Source organism: Cololabis saira, chromosome 3 (assembly GCF_033807715.1).
Source record: "Cololabis saira isolate AMF1-May2022 chromosome 3, fColSai1.1, whole genome shotgun sequence".
Taxonomy (NCBI): domain Eukaryota; kingdom Metazoa; phylum Chordata; class Actinopteri; order Beloniformes; family Belonidae; genus Cololabis; species Cololabis saira.
Window position 1 is genome coordinate 38,133,791 of NC_084589.1, and position 15,862 is coordinate 38,149,652.

The window sequence follows — 15,862 nt, forward strand, 5'->3', positions numbered from 1 at the left end:
TTATCCACTGACTTTTAAAGTATGTTACATAAAAGGTTAAAAATCTCCATGGTAAACTTAGATTGCAGAACAAATAAAACTTCAGACTGAATTGAAATGACGTAGTTTTTGTCCAGAAACACCAACATGACCTTGATATGACTGAAATAGTTAACTTTGTGTCCAACACAAAAAGCATGAATTATTCACTGATCTACGGACATGTGGAGTCTGAATTATGGATGTCATTCACACCTCGACATTTATCATGTGGCATAATGAATGTTTTACTTGATTACATTGCTTCTGTGATCATATGGAGCCAAAATTGAATTCACAATGAAAATGAAGGTTTGGTTTCCTGGTGTCCGCCACACTGAACATGGACTAGAGGAACCAAAGGAGACGGTTGTCTGAGGAGACAAGAAAGAACCTTCTGGACCAGCATGTTAAAGGTGAAGACTAGAGGACCGTCTACTCGCAGCTGGACACTCCTCTGACTACAGTTAGACATTTCATTCAGATGTTTAGACTCTAGAGGACTGAATACAACCTCCCTGGATGTGGACACAAGCCGACAACTGATGACAAACTGAAGAGACGGATAATATGAACGGAAACCAAAAATCCCAGAACAACATTCAAGGAGTGTGAAGGTGAACTCCAAAGTCAAGGAACATCAGTGTCAGATCACGCCACCCATCACTGTTTGGATGACCGAGGAGGACTTGTTGAATAAACATGCGAAAAAGGCCGGACTAAAATTTGTTTAAATGTGACAAACCACAAAGCTTCTGGAAGGACATCCTTTGGACAGATGAGAGCTAGAGTTTTTTTGATAAGTCACATCATCTCTATGTTCACAGATGCAAAAATGAATCCTTCAATGAAAATTAGACTGTGAAACGTGGAGGAAGCTCGGTTCTGTTCTGGAGCTGCTTTTTCTGCGTCTGGTGTCTGGAATCAGCGCAGGTTCAAAAAGATCTCAAGACCATCAAGACCATCAAGACGTTCTGGAGAAAAATGTGCTGCCCAGAGTCAGAAAGCTTGGTCTTGGTCCAACAGGATAATGATCCAAAACACACAACTAGAACCAGCCAAGAACCACTCAGAAGGACAATAAAGAACAGTCGAGTGTTTGGTTCTATAATTCGTGATCTACATCCTGTTGAACATCTCTGCAAACATCTCACTGAGATGCACAAATCAATTGATCACTTGGTTGTGCAACCAACTAATGTTCATCGTGAAAGATACACATATTTATCTATACATACTCTGGCCCAAGAATGACATCAGGAGGTCAGATTTCACGGATGCCACTGTTACACAGCAGAAGGAAGAACCCAAAAACAAGAAACTCACATGAGCAGTTAAATGATTAGACTTTCAGTCATTTTTTACTGAAAAATAAAGCACAAAACTACACAGAGCGGGCAAGAAGCAGCAGCCAACCACGGCACATTTTGACTGCTGATCACAAGTTCCTTCCCTCTGCATGAACAGTTTGAGCAAAATTGGCAGTTAACCAGAATCCTGGACAATGCTTAGTTCTCTCAGAGCTGGGAAAACTAAATAAAATAAATAATAAAGAAATAAATCAGAAGAAATCAGAGGGGAAAATAAGCTGTTTTTTTCTACCAGTCCTGTTTGTCAGCTCAACATATTTTAAAACTCTAGAGAGATACGGTATATAAAACGCTGGCATTTTCTTTGAATCACACAAAAGTAGCTTCTGTGCAGCGTGAAGGGAAATGAGAAATATAATGTCGGGACCTTGATTGTATTGATAGTGGCACTTTGCTGCTATCTGAGGTTATTGATGTGGGTAACTTTGAGCAGGAGAGCTTCATCCAGAGCTGTCAGTCAGGGGCTCACTGATTGCGTTTCGCCCCAGTTGGAGGTGGAGAGCAAGTGTGTTCCTGCGGCTCTGCAAACACACCCACCTCAGCTTTAACTCCAAGAAATGAAAAGACTAATTCTGGCTGGAGCATGTGTTTTTTTTTTTTTTCAAGCAAAGCCAACAGAGTAACGTCTGAACTGACGAACTTGGATAATGCTTCTAATATTACTTACTGCACATCCCTACTGTGAAAAACAAGAGTCAAACAGTCCTTTCTCAAGCTGTTAGTCTGTGTTTTTAGTTTTTAACATGGGTAAAGCGTTGACAGCTATTGATTTAACTCTTCTGCATTAAATAAGAGATATTCACACCATTAAAACCAGGTCTGAGATGCTGCACGTGAGGAAACGGCAGACGGGAAACAGTGGACTATTTGTGCTACAACAGAGCAACAGAAACACAGCAGCAAAAGTGATGTCATCATGAAAGAAGTGTGCAAACAAGATGCCTTTTTCAAGCAATTTGATGAACTGACTTCCAAAATTAGAAACATTGACTTTGATTGCAGGAATGAAAGACACTCCCGTGCCACTCTGTGCAACATCTTCCTCTTTTGAAATAACACATCTATAGGCTCTGAGGACACAATCTGCTACGAGAAACAATGATGCTCTGTGTTTTTGAATGGAACTCTCAGAAATATGGATTTCGGGGCAACAGAAGTGAAACAGAAAGATGAATATGACCTACCTAGGTCAGGTGGTGCTGTTGTGCTTTTTGTTCACGCTTGTAAAGAGAGTCTCTGGGCTCCCAGGTCACAGTATGGGACTCCACAGCCCACTTTATCCCAAAAAAACCCTCCTCCGGGTCTCTGCAAAATGCTTGAGATTTCTGCAGCCTCGTAGACTGTGTTACATTCCGTCAAGCATCGCCACTCGTTCTGAGCCGATACTCCAAAAGCGCACAGTGATATTGACGTCTATAAATAACTGATCTGCAACCAGCATCAGCACTTGTCGACAAGTGCAATGACACACAGGCATTTGTCTGCACATCTGATCAGCATCTTCTGGGTAGTTTATATATAAGGCCGTGGAAAGGCTCCGGTTAGAGGAGTATTGCTCAAAAAGTCAGTGCTCAATTCAGCCTAGAAAAACAAAAAAGAACCAGCAAGAGGGCTCAAACTATAGGTAAAGATATCATGGCTCTTCTAAGGTAAATGAACCTGCTAGTATGAGAGCAGAGAAGGATTACAGTGATCTTCTAATAAATGAAGTACACGTTTTCCAAAGTAGAAGCGATGTGGGTGTCCTGGTAAATGGTACTGTGAAGGTAAATTCCCAACAGCAGGCCTTTACTCCTCCAAAGTGCTGAATTTACTTGTAAGGTGACCCAAAAGTGCCAAACTGAGGAGAGAACCGGCGTGGCAGTTGTTGAAGTAGGCCGCTATTCGTTATCTCTCATCTCCAGATTAATTAGTCAAGAGGTAAAACGACAGAGAAACAAACACTCCCGAAGCCAGCTGAGCGTTATGACTGTTCATCCTCCCCCCGCCTCCCTCCGGCAGCGGCAGCGGTCTGATCCCGAAGCTCCGGCAGCAGCAGCGGCTCCTCGGCGGCGGCGCGTCCGGCTGAGCGCGCCTCCTCCCCGGCCTCGGCACGTCCCCGCTCCCCGGTGTCCTCCGGCCCGACCCCGCGCGCGCAATCTCGGTGACTGATGGAGGATCCACGGAGGCCAATTCCTCTCATCTTTTTTCAGACGGGGAATGTTTCCGAGGTTGGCTTCCCTTTTACTGCGCGCCCGGCTCGTGCATGTCGGAGATATGAACTTGCCCAGGAGGAGTAAGGCGCATCCGAGTCATGTGTAAAGATGCGCAGTATGGTCCGTCTGTCTCCACTTGCGCCTAGTGAGGCTGCACACGCAACCGCCGAGCCAGATGCACAAATAAAAAAATAAAAAAGAAACTTTAATTTCTATACTAGAATAAATACACGCAGGAACAGCGAATACCCTGTTGTGGAGAAAAAAAAAGATAGATGGACAGTTTGAAACTGCCGTGCATGCGCGCAAACTGAAGCTGTCAGGAACCACAAGGAGGGGGAAAAAATGAGGCGGTGATGCCAAGTTAGTCCCTCATCTTCTTTCCATCCTCCAGTAATCCGCCAAGTCTCCCTGCTGCGCGCACGGAGATGATCCCGCACAGGTGGACGGCGGCTGGTGCCGTGCGTGCGCTGCGCTCCCTCCTCGTCTCTCCTCGCGTCTCTCCTCGCGGCTCTCTCAGCATCTCCGGCAGCAGACACGGAGAGGGAGAGGGAGAGGGAGAGGGAGAGGGAGAGGGAGAGGAGGACAAGCGAGGGATGCGAGGGATGAGAGGGATGCGAGGGAGGGGTGGGGCTGCGCGCATCCCTGCCGGGACCCGGAGTGCTTCCAGGCGCTCATCACTTTTCCTCCTTCTTTTCCCCCTTCAGCCTCTACATCATTTTTAGTTACCTCTCACCTTCTGCTGTCCACCGTGAAGGATAGTGTCAAGTTCGGAGGGGAAGGGCAATCGTGTGGGAAGCGTGAGAGTGTTGCTGTTGTAACCACCTCCGCACCTCTTTCCCGACTGTTTTACACATACGGTTCAGGATTACACACCAGCATCCCTGGTTCTGTCCCGAGGCACGTGTCTCCCTGCTGATTTCAGACATCAGGCTCCACATTTCCGTTCGCAGCTCAGTTGGACTTCGTGGGACTGATTTTTAATGACATCAACATTTGTTAAGCTTTACGCAAAGAAAAAAAAAAATCAGCACTTCCAGAGGGCTAAAGGATATCTTAGAAGTGTTACCATGACAACCATGAAACCAAGCAACATTACTGTAGCTGTCGTGTTATGAAGACACTGTAGTCTTGGTGCATTCAGCACAGAGGTTCTGAGGTTCTGAGGTCTCTGTTGTTCCCCAGATATCCGGGTGCAGGCGTGTCGGTGCGGTTCGGGTCACTGACCTGCCGCGTGATCTAGCTGTCGAACATATGTCCTCACAGTCGTCTCTGGTCCCCTAAGTCACCCTATAGGACAGTTCCCATGACAGTAATGTCAGGGTTTGACACTTCCCCCCAGTTTTTAAGTTTCAGTTCTGTCCCTCCTGTTTCCAATCTGCCCTGATTGTCTGCACCTGTGTCTCGTTATCCCTGTGTATATCTGGTTTTGTCATTCCCCTTCTCCCTGTCGGTCTGTACTGTTTTCTTCCCTCCGTGTTCCCATGTGTCTCCAGTTTTTGAAGCCTAGTTTTGAGTTTTGATCCTGCTCTGCAGCGTTTTTGTTTCGTTAAATAAATCCTGCTTTTTGCCAACTCCTGCCTCCTGCTCTCCTGCTCTCCTGCTCTCCTGCGTTTGGGTCCCTAACAACCACACCATGACAAGTAACACAACCCCGAACCATCAACCCCCCACTGCCGTGCTCGAGAGTTGCAGTTTGGTCTCATCTGTCCGTAGGACTTTGTTTCAGAAGTCGTGGTCTATTCAGATGTTCATGATGCAATGATCCATCTTACCTGCTTTTTAAAGGGCCTGGATGACGCCACCCAGGCAGAAGAGGCATTCCCATCTCCCTCCTCTCCCAACCGGCCACACTTCAGATCCCGCTCTTAATAGTAGTCACATTATCTTTTGTTAGAGCTAATTAGGGTTGGACTGCCATTTTGGTTAACCTTGTTTTCTCATGTTTATGTTAGTCAGGGGGGTAAGTTGTTGTTGTTTGGTTTCTTTATGTTTGGTTAGGTTAGATTGATTATTCCCCAGTTAGATCTGTTTTGTTCGTTATATTGGCCTTGGTCCACCCTGAAGCCAGATCAAGCTCTATTTATTTTAGTAAATTCCTGTAAATAAATCCACCTTCTTTATATTCAAAATATTGGTCTCCCTGGCTGCTTGGGACTTGGGGAAGATGGGCTCATTCATGTTGTGTCTTGGACACCCCTAGACAGGGCACAACACAAGGAAATACAGTATAGTATTTGTTTATCTGTAGTCTTCCAGTTGTGTAATCTTGGACTTGAGCATGCCCAGTGAGGCTTTCAGGAAATAAAATGTCCTTCTTGTGTGTGTGTTTTTGTGTTTCTCTGAGCATCACACAGTCTGACCTTGGAGTAAATTGACTAGACCACTTACTTCTGGGAAGACTGGTAACTGACTTGATTGTTTTGCGCTCGTGAATAATCGTTTCCACCGTGCAGAACCGTTCCACATTGACGGCAACAACGCGCTGACAAGGCTGCCTCTCGAAGATCATGGATTATGTCTTTCCCTTTTGGCAATGTTTTAACCAACACTTGCGTGCTCCAAAGTGGCAAAATGTCTGCCTTTTAAAAAGGTCTGCACACGACTCACAATCCCTTCACTACAGGCAAAGAGACATGACTGTATCCTGCAGGAGCTGGGAGGAGGAATCGGGTTAAACCAACTTTGTAGCTCTCTAATCTGCATCTCATCAGTGTTTATCGGTTGTTTTCAATCATCGGCGTCGGCAGAGACAGTTGTGGAATCCCAAAAAGCATCTCCGCTACTTTAACCCCCACGGATTCCTTCTTCCCCTCCCCTCCTGCTGTCTTTCCCTCACTCCATCTCTTCCCTTCTTCCTCTGTAGCTCACTCCTCTCCGAGCAGTCTGTCTTTCTGCTCTATAATTATTTCCATGGTTACCATTAAAGATGGCAAGCTAAGCCTGATGCACTATGTGGTAGTAATCTTCTCCTCTCCTCCGCCTGTTCCCTCTGTCCTGTCCTCTCATCTGTCGCTGCGTTGCTATGTGAGTTTCTGTAACTTCTTTTTATCTGCTTATTTCTGGAATCGCGACGAGTACAATCTACTCAAAACCAACTCATACCACTCCAGGGCATGAACGAACAATGCAACCCACGAGTAAGCAAGTAGGACAGTCAACCTGCTCCAAAAAAGCAGCAACCAGAAGGTGTTATAGTGCTGCATCGGCCAGGAGATACTACAAGAGACAACAAGAGCCTCGCAGCGCCACCATCCACCCAGTTATTCATTCATTCTCTCATCTGCTACGTCAGTTTCAGGGTCATGGGAGGCTGCTGTTCCTCTCAAGTTGTTCTTGAGCAGCAAAGTGGGGAAAAATACTATCTTTTCACGAGTTTGTGACAAAGCAGTTTGCACATGCAGATATCACCCCTCATCGCGTGTTAACGTTCACGCATTCCCCCAGATCCCTGCAGCTAAAAAACAAGCTGTGCAATGCCACCCCATGGATTCTGGAGAAAAAAAGGTCTGGTTGTTTGGAAAAACACAAACATAAGAATTGATTAGTGAAAAATGTCCATGAATCATCAGTAGAAATGATGAGAAGTCGTGTTACAAGGCACCGGGGCGTTTGATAAATATCCCTGGAATAAAAAATGAAAATACTTGGCTTCAGAGTAAATACAACTTCTTCACTTTCGTCCAAGTTCACAGCCAGAAGAAGGTAAGGAGGAAATAAAGAAAAAAGGTAAAAAAAAAAACACCTCTGACATGTACTACTCAGAAATATCACGTAATGCAAACACTTGTTTACAAAGGCTACTTCAGAGATAGAATCCATGACCTCCAAAAGTTACCAGCGGTTGCTTAGCAACATCGACGTAGGGACAAGTCACCAAGAAGTCACTTCTCGGTGCATTTCCATGCAAATGTTTTCCACGCAGATCTCTGATTTTTGGACATAAGGTGTGATCAAAGGCCGTGAAAATAGGCTTTTTGGATTAAACATGGCGCCTGAGAGCAGATGATATCGCAAGCCCTTCAGATAAAACTTTGATTTGTGACTAAAAATAAAAAAGGCAAAATTATGCATTTGCAGTTTTTACTGATTTATAAAGCCGCGCAGAGACATGGGCCTCTGTCACAAACCTTAATCATAGAGTGCTCGCACTCCCATCCTTATTAAATTATGCATTTATTAAAACAGACATCTTTATTCTATCTTGTGCAAGTGAAAAACTGACAATTTATTAGAAATGGGGACAAAAAAAAAGAAAAAAAAAGAGCAACTGCACCAAATGTAGAAGTTGGATACACAGGGTGGTCTCGGATATGGAATTATGAAAAAGTGATAGAGGCTATTAACTCAAAACTAGTCACGAAGATATGAAATTTTCAGACTACAAATGCAGCGATATTGTGATTCGACAACACCGGAGCAGGACGACCTTGAGTTTCTGGGTAGGAACGTGTTTTAAGTTTGAAGTAAGTGTTTATGCATCGAACCCCTGACGTTTCACTTCATCTGAGGTTTCATTTGAACTCTAATCGCAGCATCTTGTGCCTCTTGTTCTGCGCCGCTTTTGTGGTTTTTGGCTTGAGAATCAGCCTGCAGGAGTTTCCACCGTTTAACCTACTCTTAATACGCACATAAAAGAAGTAGATAAAAACATGCATTATTCTGCTTTATTATTCACTTATTCTGGGCTCATTTATAAAACCAAATGTGATAGTTTAGTGGAACATTAACATATAAAAGGAAAGTGCACCTTTTTCTGCGCTTGTGAGCGTGTTTGGGTGTCTGAAGTCAAAAACTCTAGGTAACACGACTCCGTCTATTAATCAAGTCTGTTAATACATCGTTCAGTGACTTGCAGGGTACTGTGACCTCACAGACCTCCAATGTGACCAACATTATATCAGACTAGCCGGTCACGCCCTTTCTCTTTTGATACGAAGTACAAAAGAGCAACTAGGAAGCACCCCAGGAAGTGATAGCACCTACAGTAAAGCCTTACTCTGAGGAAACTGTCCTTCCCTGGTGCTCCTACTTCTCAACACACCATTTTGGATGTCTTTTGTTGACACTGGCATCATCACATAGTTACAGTAATTTCTCAGATCGGTTGTGTATCCATCCATTGGTATCCAGAGGTGGTTTAATATGCCAGAGTTACCCAGCCTCCTTATCTTCTCCTACCAAAACTCACATTTTCTGGCATTTTCCATCTTTTGAAGTGAATCACAAACCTGAAACAGCTTTATAAAAAAAGACACTCTTTTTTTAAGCGTGACCACATATCCCCTGTCCTAGCTGCGCTGCAATGGCTCCCTGTTGCTTTTAGGGTAGATTATAAAATTGTATTGATTGTTTTTAAAGCTCTTAATGGACAAACCACCTCAATATCCGACTCAGCTCCTCAATACCCACAACCCTGGCAGATTATTGAGATCCTCCAATCAGCTGCTACTGGTTGCCCCAAAACACGCCAGAAGACCAGAGCTGACAGAGTCTTTGTGGCGGCGAGTTATTCCCCGAGACTCTGGAATAACCTGCCGTTTCATATCCGATCTGCACGATCACTTGAGGTTTTTAAATCAGTTTTAAAAACACACTTTTTCTCCCTTCTTTTGATTAGTTTTAGTGGATTTGGGCAAAACTTTATTTCTAACATATTGTAATTTTTCATTATTTTACTCTTATTTTTTATTTCATTGTATTGTTGTAATACAATGGTCAACCTCGATTGTTTTAAACTGTTAAAGGTTGAGTTGAGTTGAATACAGAATAGTTTGCATAGAGCTGTGGAAACATGTCGTACTGTACCTCTGTTTTCTTTTGAAGAATATACTTTTGTGATGTGAAAATAAAACAGTCCTTGCAGGAGTCGTGTTTCCAGGTTATATCCGGATTTTGCTACTGAAGAACAATGTCAAGATCTGGGTTATCAAGTGCAGGATCATTTTCCTGGTTAGACGGATTTTTCATTGTTGGCTGCAGAAATGCATGAATTCAAAACTCAATATTCATCTCTGAACAAGCAAGACTTAAATCCCGAGGGAGCCTGTATTCTCATCCCAGGTTGTACGACTCGCACTGGAATTGACTTGGTGCTGCCGTGTCCAGCAGAACCCTCCCCCCCACCACCCCCTCTCCGCTGTCAGTCGAAACTTGACCAAGCAACGAGCTCCACATCCAGTAAAACCACTGCAGAGCAGACGGCAGTCAGTGTCAGCCGCTGTGTTTCAGATGGATAGATAACGGGGGGTTTTCGCTGACAGGAGGCGACTGAACCAGAGGAGTTTTAACAGGAATAAAACCCCACTCAGTGACAGCCAGACTCCCAAAGAGTTGGAGGAGAAGATGGAAAAATTGGGAGGTGGCCAAGTGTTGCATTTTAAAAAGCACAGCTCCGAAAAAGTCCTGCATTGTGTGACGGGATGATGGATAGTTGAACAGGGAGGACAGAACGACACATGTGCACGCTGCCACCTCCCCGGGCTTCATGCCAGATCACGGTGACGGCGAGGCCCGTGTGAAATAGGGTTGCCAGGTGCACAGAGGTGTTTCTCTTCCTGCTCACCTCTATCTGGCCTGCATCTGCCCCCGTCAGCGTTGCAGCAGACTGAGGAAGACAGTGCATCTCGTGAATTAAACAACTGTTTCAAAGATAACAAAACAGCCTCGAGCAAACTGTTGTTTTCATTCAGATTTCCAGCAGTCCGCTGCAGCTGCACGATCCAGGTCATGCTGGCGTCTCAGGCGTTTAGCGTTAACATGCAAGCTCAAGATGGTGATGCCGACTGCACAAGACTCTCACAACAAGAGGGAGATGGCTTTGTTGGAGTTCTACCAGATGTTAGGTTGCACATACCTGCGAGTTGAGACGTGACCTGGACCCACCCCCAAAAGACCGGAGACTCAGCTTGGAGGCTCATTAACGGACCTCAAACGTACCATTTCATTTTTCCACTCATCTCCAGTCAGTGGGATATTCATTCCCATAGCTATTATCACACTACAGAACAAAAGCGACTCCACTGTGATGATTTTGGGATAGATTTTGCCCACAGCGATTACATACACCGGGAAAAAAATCCCCCAAAAACCCAGTTGAAGCTGCAACGTCTGAGGTTACAGAATCAAACCTGCTGCATCAATGGGGTTTAATTCCATCCGACACTTCAAAACCCATCCAGATAAGTCGTTAACATCAGCGCCTAAACTCAGAACACGCGCTGTGGGAAGGGCCTCATCTTCCAACGGGGGCCACATTTTGCACAACACATTTGCACATTTGTGAGGCTGAGGAGAAAAGAGACCTCTAATCTGACCATACGTAATAACTTGCAGAGCTACAGAAAGTGAGATTTCAACATGTCGTGCAAAAGACATCACGAATCAGGAGCGAGCAAGAAAGGAAAAAAGGCAAGGCGGGAAAAATTGTGTTCCTACCGGCCCTGATGAACATTTATTGAACCCCCTGTTGAAAAAGAGTGGTAAAATGAACAGTTGGTCGTGTATAAGCTATAAACTTCAGCCATTATATAACATATTGGCTGAAGTTTTATATCAATTTATGTGGTTAAGAAGTGTTCAACCTCATGACTTTACATCCAGAAAATAGAGACGTGTGCATCAGTAAAAGTGCACGTGCATGTTTAGTCCTGATTTCAGACCTGCTTTGAGGTTTTTGTGTGGGTTTGAGGTGGTGGAAGTAACTTTCTTTTAATGAGTAATTGATGGGTATTTGTGGTTCGGATTTATTCATTTCATTTTATCCGACTCATACAGTCAAACTACTGTATCTATACTTACAGTACTTTTTTATCATTGATAAAAGTTGTCACATTAAATGGCATGTTGATATACGGTTATTTTGTACCTATGATTCATTTGGGATGAGGAGAGATGTGGGGGTGGGGGGGGGGGGCCTCCAAATAACACACGCTTAGGGCCCCGATTCGATCAGGGACGGCCCTGGCAAAATTACAGCTACCTTTGTAGCATAGGGAGGTTATTTCAGATTAAACAGGCATGCTCACAAGTTTCTTCACAACTCACATAGATTATTTTCTTTATGTTGAGTTGCTTGCAGCTTGAGCATCCTGGTTCAGCTGCAACCCTCCGCTGTAACACAACCCCAAACCATCAACCCTCCGCTGTAAAACAACCTCGAACCATCAACCCTCCGCTGTAACACAACCCCAAACCATCAACCCTCTGCTGTAACACAACCCTGAACCATCAACCCTCCGCTGTAACGCAACCCTGAACCATCAACCCTCCGCTGTAACATAACCCTGAACCATCAACCCTCCGCTGTAACACAACCTCTTAAAACATTTCTGTTTAGTAAAGCCTATAGTTAGTGTTTAGTAAACCTCTAGCTGGTGTTGGTAAATCTCTAGGTAGTGTAAACTCTAGTGTGTTAGAGTCGCTCCTGTAGTTTCTTGTGCTGGCCCCCCCTTCTCTTCTCTTTTTTCTCTTTTGTTCATGGTGCAGCATCCTCGGCCGGTGGAGAAGAGCATCTCTGAATGCAAAACACCGGATCCTGCAGCCTGGGAGTGAGAGGGGCAGGGTAACGGCCCGGGCAGGCGGGGGAGAGATTTGTCCGTCAAGACTCCTCTCCCAGGCCCTGCCACTTCTCAACCTTTCCCTGACCCTGCACCCAAACCTGGGACTTGCTGATTGGGCCGGAGCTTCGGGAGCTGCGTGCTGGCCTGCGGTCCCCACCCCTGGTCATCCCGTTGCTGCTTCCACCTGCCTGCTGTGCTGTTGCCGCCGCTGACCCCCAGTCTGGCCCTCGGCAGGAGGGTCCCCCCTTATAAGCCTGGTCCTGCTCAAGGTTTTCTTCCCTCCTAAAGGGGAGTTTTTCCTTGCCACTGTTTGGCTTAAGGTTTTTCTCCCACTAGGGGAGTTTTTACCTGCCATTGTTTATGTAATAGCTCCTCGGGGGTTTATGTTGTGGGTATGGGTCTCTGGAAAGCGTCTAGAGACAACTTTTGTTGTATTAGACGCTATATAAATAAAATTGAATTGAACCTCGAACCATCAACCCTCCGCTGTAACACAACCTCGAACCATCAACCCTCTGCTGTAACACAACCCCGAACCATCAACCCTCTGCTGTAACACAACCTCGAACCATTAACCCTCTGCTGTAACACAACCTTGAACCATCAACACTCTGCTGTAACACAACCCTGAACCATCAACCCTCCGCTGTAACACAACCCCGAACCATCAACCCTCCGCTGTAACACAACCCCGAACCATCAACCCTCTGCTGTAACACAACCCCGAACCATCAACCCTCCGCTGTAACACAACCCCGAACCATCAACCCTCCGCTTTAACACAACCCTGAACCATCAACCCTCCGCTGTAACACAACCCCGAACCATCAACCCTCCGCTGTAACGCAACCTCGAACTATCAACCCTCTGCTGTAACACAACCCTGAACCATCAACCCTCTGTTGTAACACAACCTCGAACCATCAACCCTCCGCTGTAACACAACCCCGAACCATCAACCCTCCGCTGTAACACAACCTCGAACCATCAACCCTCCGCTGTAACACAACCTCGAACCATCAACCCTCCGCTGTAACACAACCCCGAACTATCAACACTCTGCTGTAACACAACCTCGAACCATCAACCCTCTGCTGTAACACAACCCCGAACCATCAACCCTCCGCTGTAACACAACCCCGAACCATCAACCCTCCGCTGTAACACAACCCCTAACCATCAACCCTCCGCTGTAACACAACCTTGAACCATCAACCCTCCGCTGTAACACAACCCCGAACCATCAACCCTCCGCTGTAACACAACCTCGAACCATCAACCCTCCGCTGTAACACAACCTCGAACCATCAACCCTCTGCTGTAACACAACCCCGAACCATCAACCCTCCACTGTAACACAACCTCGAACCATCAACCCTCCGCTGTAACACAACCCCGAACCATCAACCCTCCGCTGTAACACAACCCCGAACCATCAACCCTCTGCTGTAACACAACCCCGAACCATCAACCCTCCACTGTAACACAACCCTGAACCATAAACCCTCTGCTGTAACACAACCTCGAACCATCAACCCTCTGCTGTAACACAACCCCGAACCATCAACCCTCCGCTGTAACACAACCCCGACCATCAACCCTCTGCTGTAACACAACCTCCAACCATCAACTCTCCGCTGTAACACAACCTCGAACTATCAACCCTCTGCTGTAACACAACCCCAAACCATCAACCCTCCGCTGTAACACAACCTCGAACCATCAACCCTCCGCTGTAACACAACCCCAAACCATCAACCCTCCGCTGTAACACAACTTCGAACTATCAACCCTCTGCTGTAACACAACCCCAAACCATCAACCCTCCGCTGTAACACAACCTCGAACCATCAACCCTCCGCTGTAACACAACCTGAACCATCAACCCTCTACTGTAACACAACCCTGAACCATCAACCCTCCGCTGTAACACAACCCTGAACCATCAACCCTCCGCTGTAACACAACCCTGAACCATCAACCCTCCGCTGTAACACAACCTGAACCATCAACCCTCCGCTGTAACACAACCCTGAACCATCAACCCTCCGCTGTAACACAACCCCTAACCATCAACCCTCCGCTGTAACACAACCCCCGAACCATCAACCCTCCGCTGTAACACAACCCCAAACCATCAACCCTCCGCTGTAACACAACCCCAAACCTGATGAACATTTATTGAACCCCCTGTTGAAAAAGAGTGGTAAAATGAACAGTTGGTCGTGTATAATCTATAAACGTCAGCCATTATATAACATATTGGTTGAAGTTTTATATCAATTTATGTGGTTAAGAAGTGTTCAACCTCATTGACGACTTTGCATCCAGAAAATGTGACGTGTGCATCAGTAAAAGTGCATGTGCAGGTTTAGTCCTGATTTCAGACCTGCTTTGAAGTTTTTGTGTGGGTTTGAGGTGGTGGAAGTAACTTTATTCTAATGAGTAATTGATGGGTATTTGTGGTTCGGATTTATTTATTTCAGGTTAAAGTTTATTTCATTTTATCCGACTCATACAGTCAAACTACTGTATCTATACTTACAGTACTTTTTTATCATTGATAAAAGTTGTCAAGTTAAATGGCATGTTGATATACGGTCATTTTGTACCTATGATTCATTTGGGATGAGGATGTGGGGTTGGGGGGGCACCAAATAACACTCGCTTAGGGCCCCGATTCGGTCAGGGACGGCCCTGGCACCTGTGGACAGTTTCAAATGACAGCTACCTTTGTAGCATAGGGAGGTTATTTCAGATTAAACAGGCATGCTCACAAGCTTCTTCACAACTCACATATATTGTTTTCTTTATGTTGAGTTGGGCAGCTTGAGCATCCTGGTTCATCTGCAACCCTCCGCTGTAACACAACCCCAAACCATCAACCCTCCGCTGTAACACAACCCCGAACCATCAACCCTCCGCTGTAACACAACCACGAACCATCAACCCTCCGCTGTAACACAACCACGAACCATCAACCCTCCGCTGTAACACAACCCCAAACCATCAACCCTCCGCTGTAACACAACCCCGAACCATCAACCCTCCGCTGTAACACAACCCCAAACCATCAACCCTCCGCTGTAACACAACCCCGAACCATCAACCCTCCGCTGTAACACAACCCTGAACCATCAACCCTCCGCTGTAACGCAACCCTGAACCATCAACCCTCCGCTGTAACACAACCTCGAACCATCAACCCACCGCTGTAACACAACCTCGAACCATCAACCCTCCGCTGTAACACAACCCCGAACCATCAACCCTCCGCTGTAACACAACCCTGAACCATCAACCCTCCGCTGTAACACAACCCCAAACCATCAACCCTCCGCTGTAACACAACCCCGAACCATCAACCCTCTGCTGTAACACAACCCCGAACCATCAACCCTCCGCTGTAACACAACCCCGAACCATCAAACCTCTACTGTAACACAACCCTGAACCATCAACCCTCCGCTGTAACACAACCCTGAACCATCAACCCTCCGCTGTAACACAACCCCGAACCATCAACCCTCCGCTTTAACACAACCCTGAACCATCAACCCTCTGCTGTAACACAACCTCGAACCATCAACCCTCCGCTGTAACACAACCTCGAACCATCAACCCTCTGCTGTAACACAACCTTGAACCATCAACCCTCTGCTGTAACACAACCCGAACCATCAACCCTCTGTTGTAACACAACCTTGAACCATCAACC

At 46.0% G+C, this 15,862-nt stretch overlaps 1 protein-coding gene across 12 annotated transcripts in view; it reads right to left on the reverse strand.

The window, feature by feature from the left end:
• The window catches only part of syngap1b (synaptic Ras GTPase activating protein 1b), a 308,706-nt gene that overhangs the window by 107,345 nt on the left and 185,499 nt on the right, over positions 1 to 15,862 (reverse strand). For 2 of the 12 annotated variants that reach the window (XM_061717455.1, XM_061717454.1), the window contains exon 1: positions 2,573 to 3,114. The exons of the other annotated variants lie outside the window; for them this stretch is intronic. The gene's annotated coding sequence lies outside the window, so the exon portion shown is untranslated. Of the gene's footprint in view, positions 1 to 2,572; positions 3,115 to 15,862 lie in introns of those variants that run through there. 12 annotated transcript variants of the gene reach the window in all.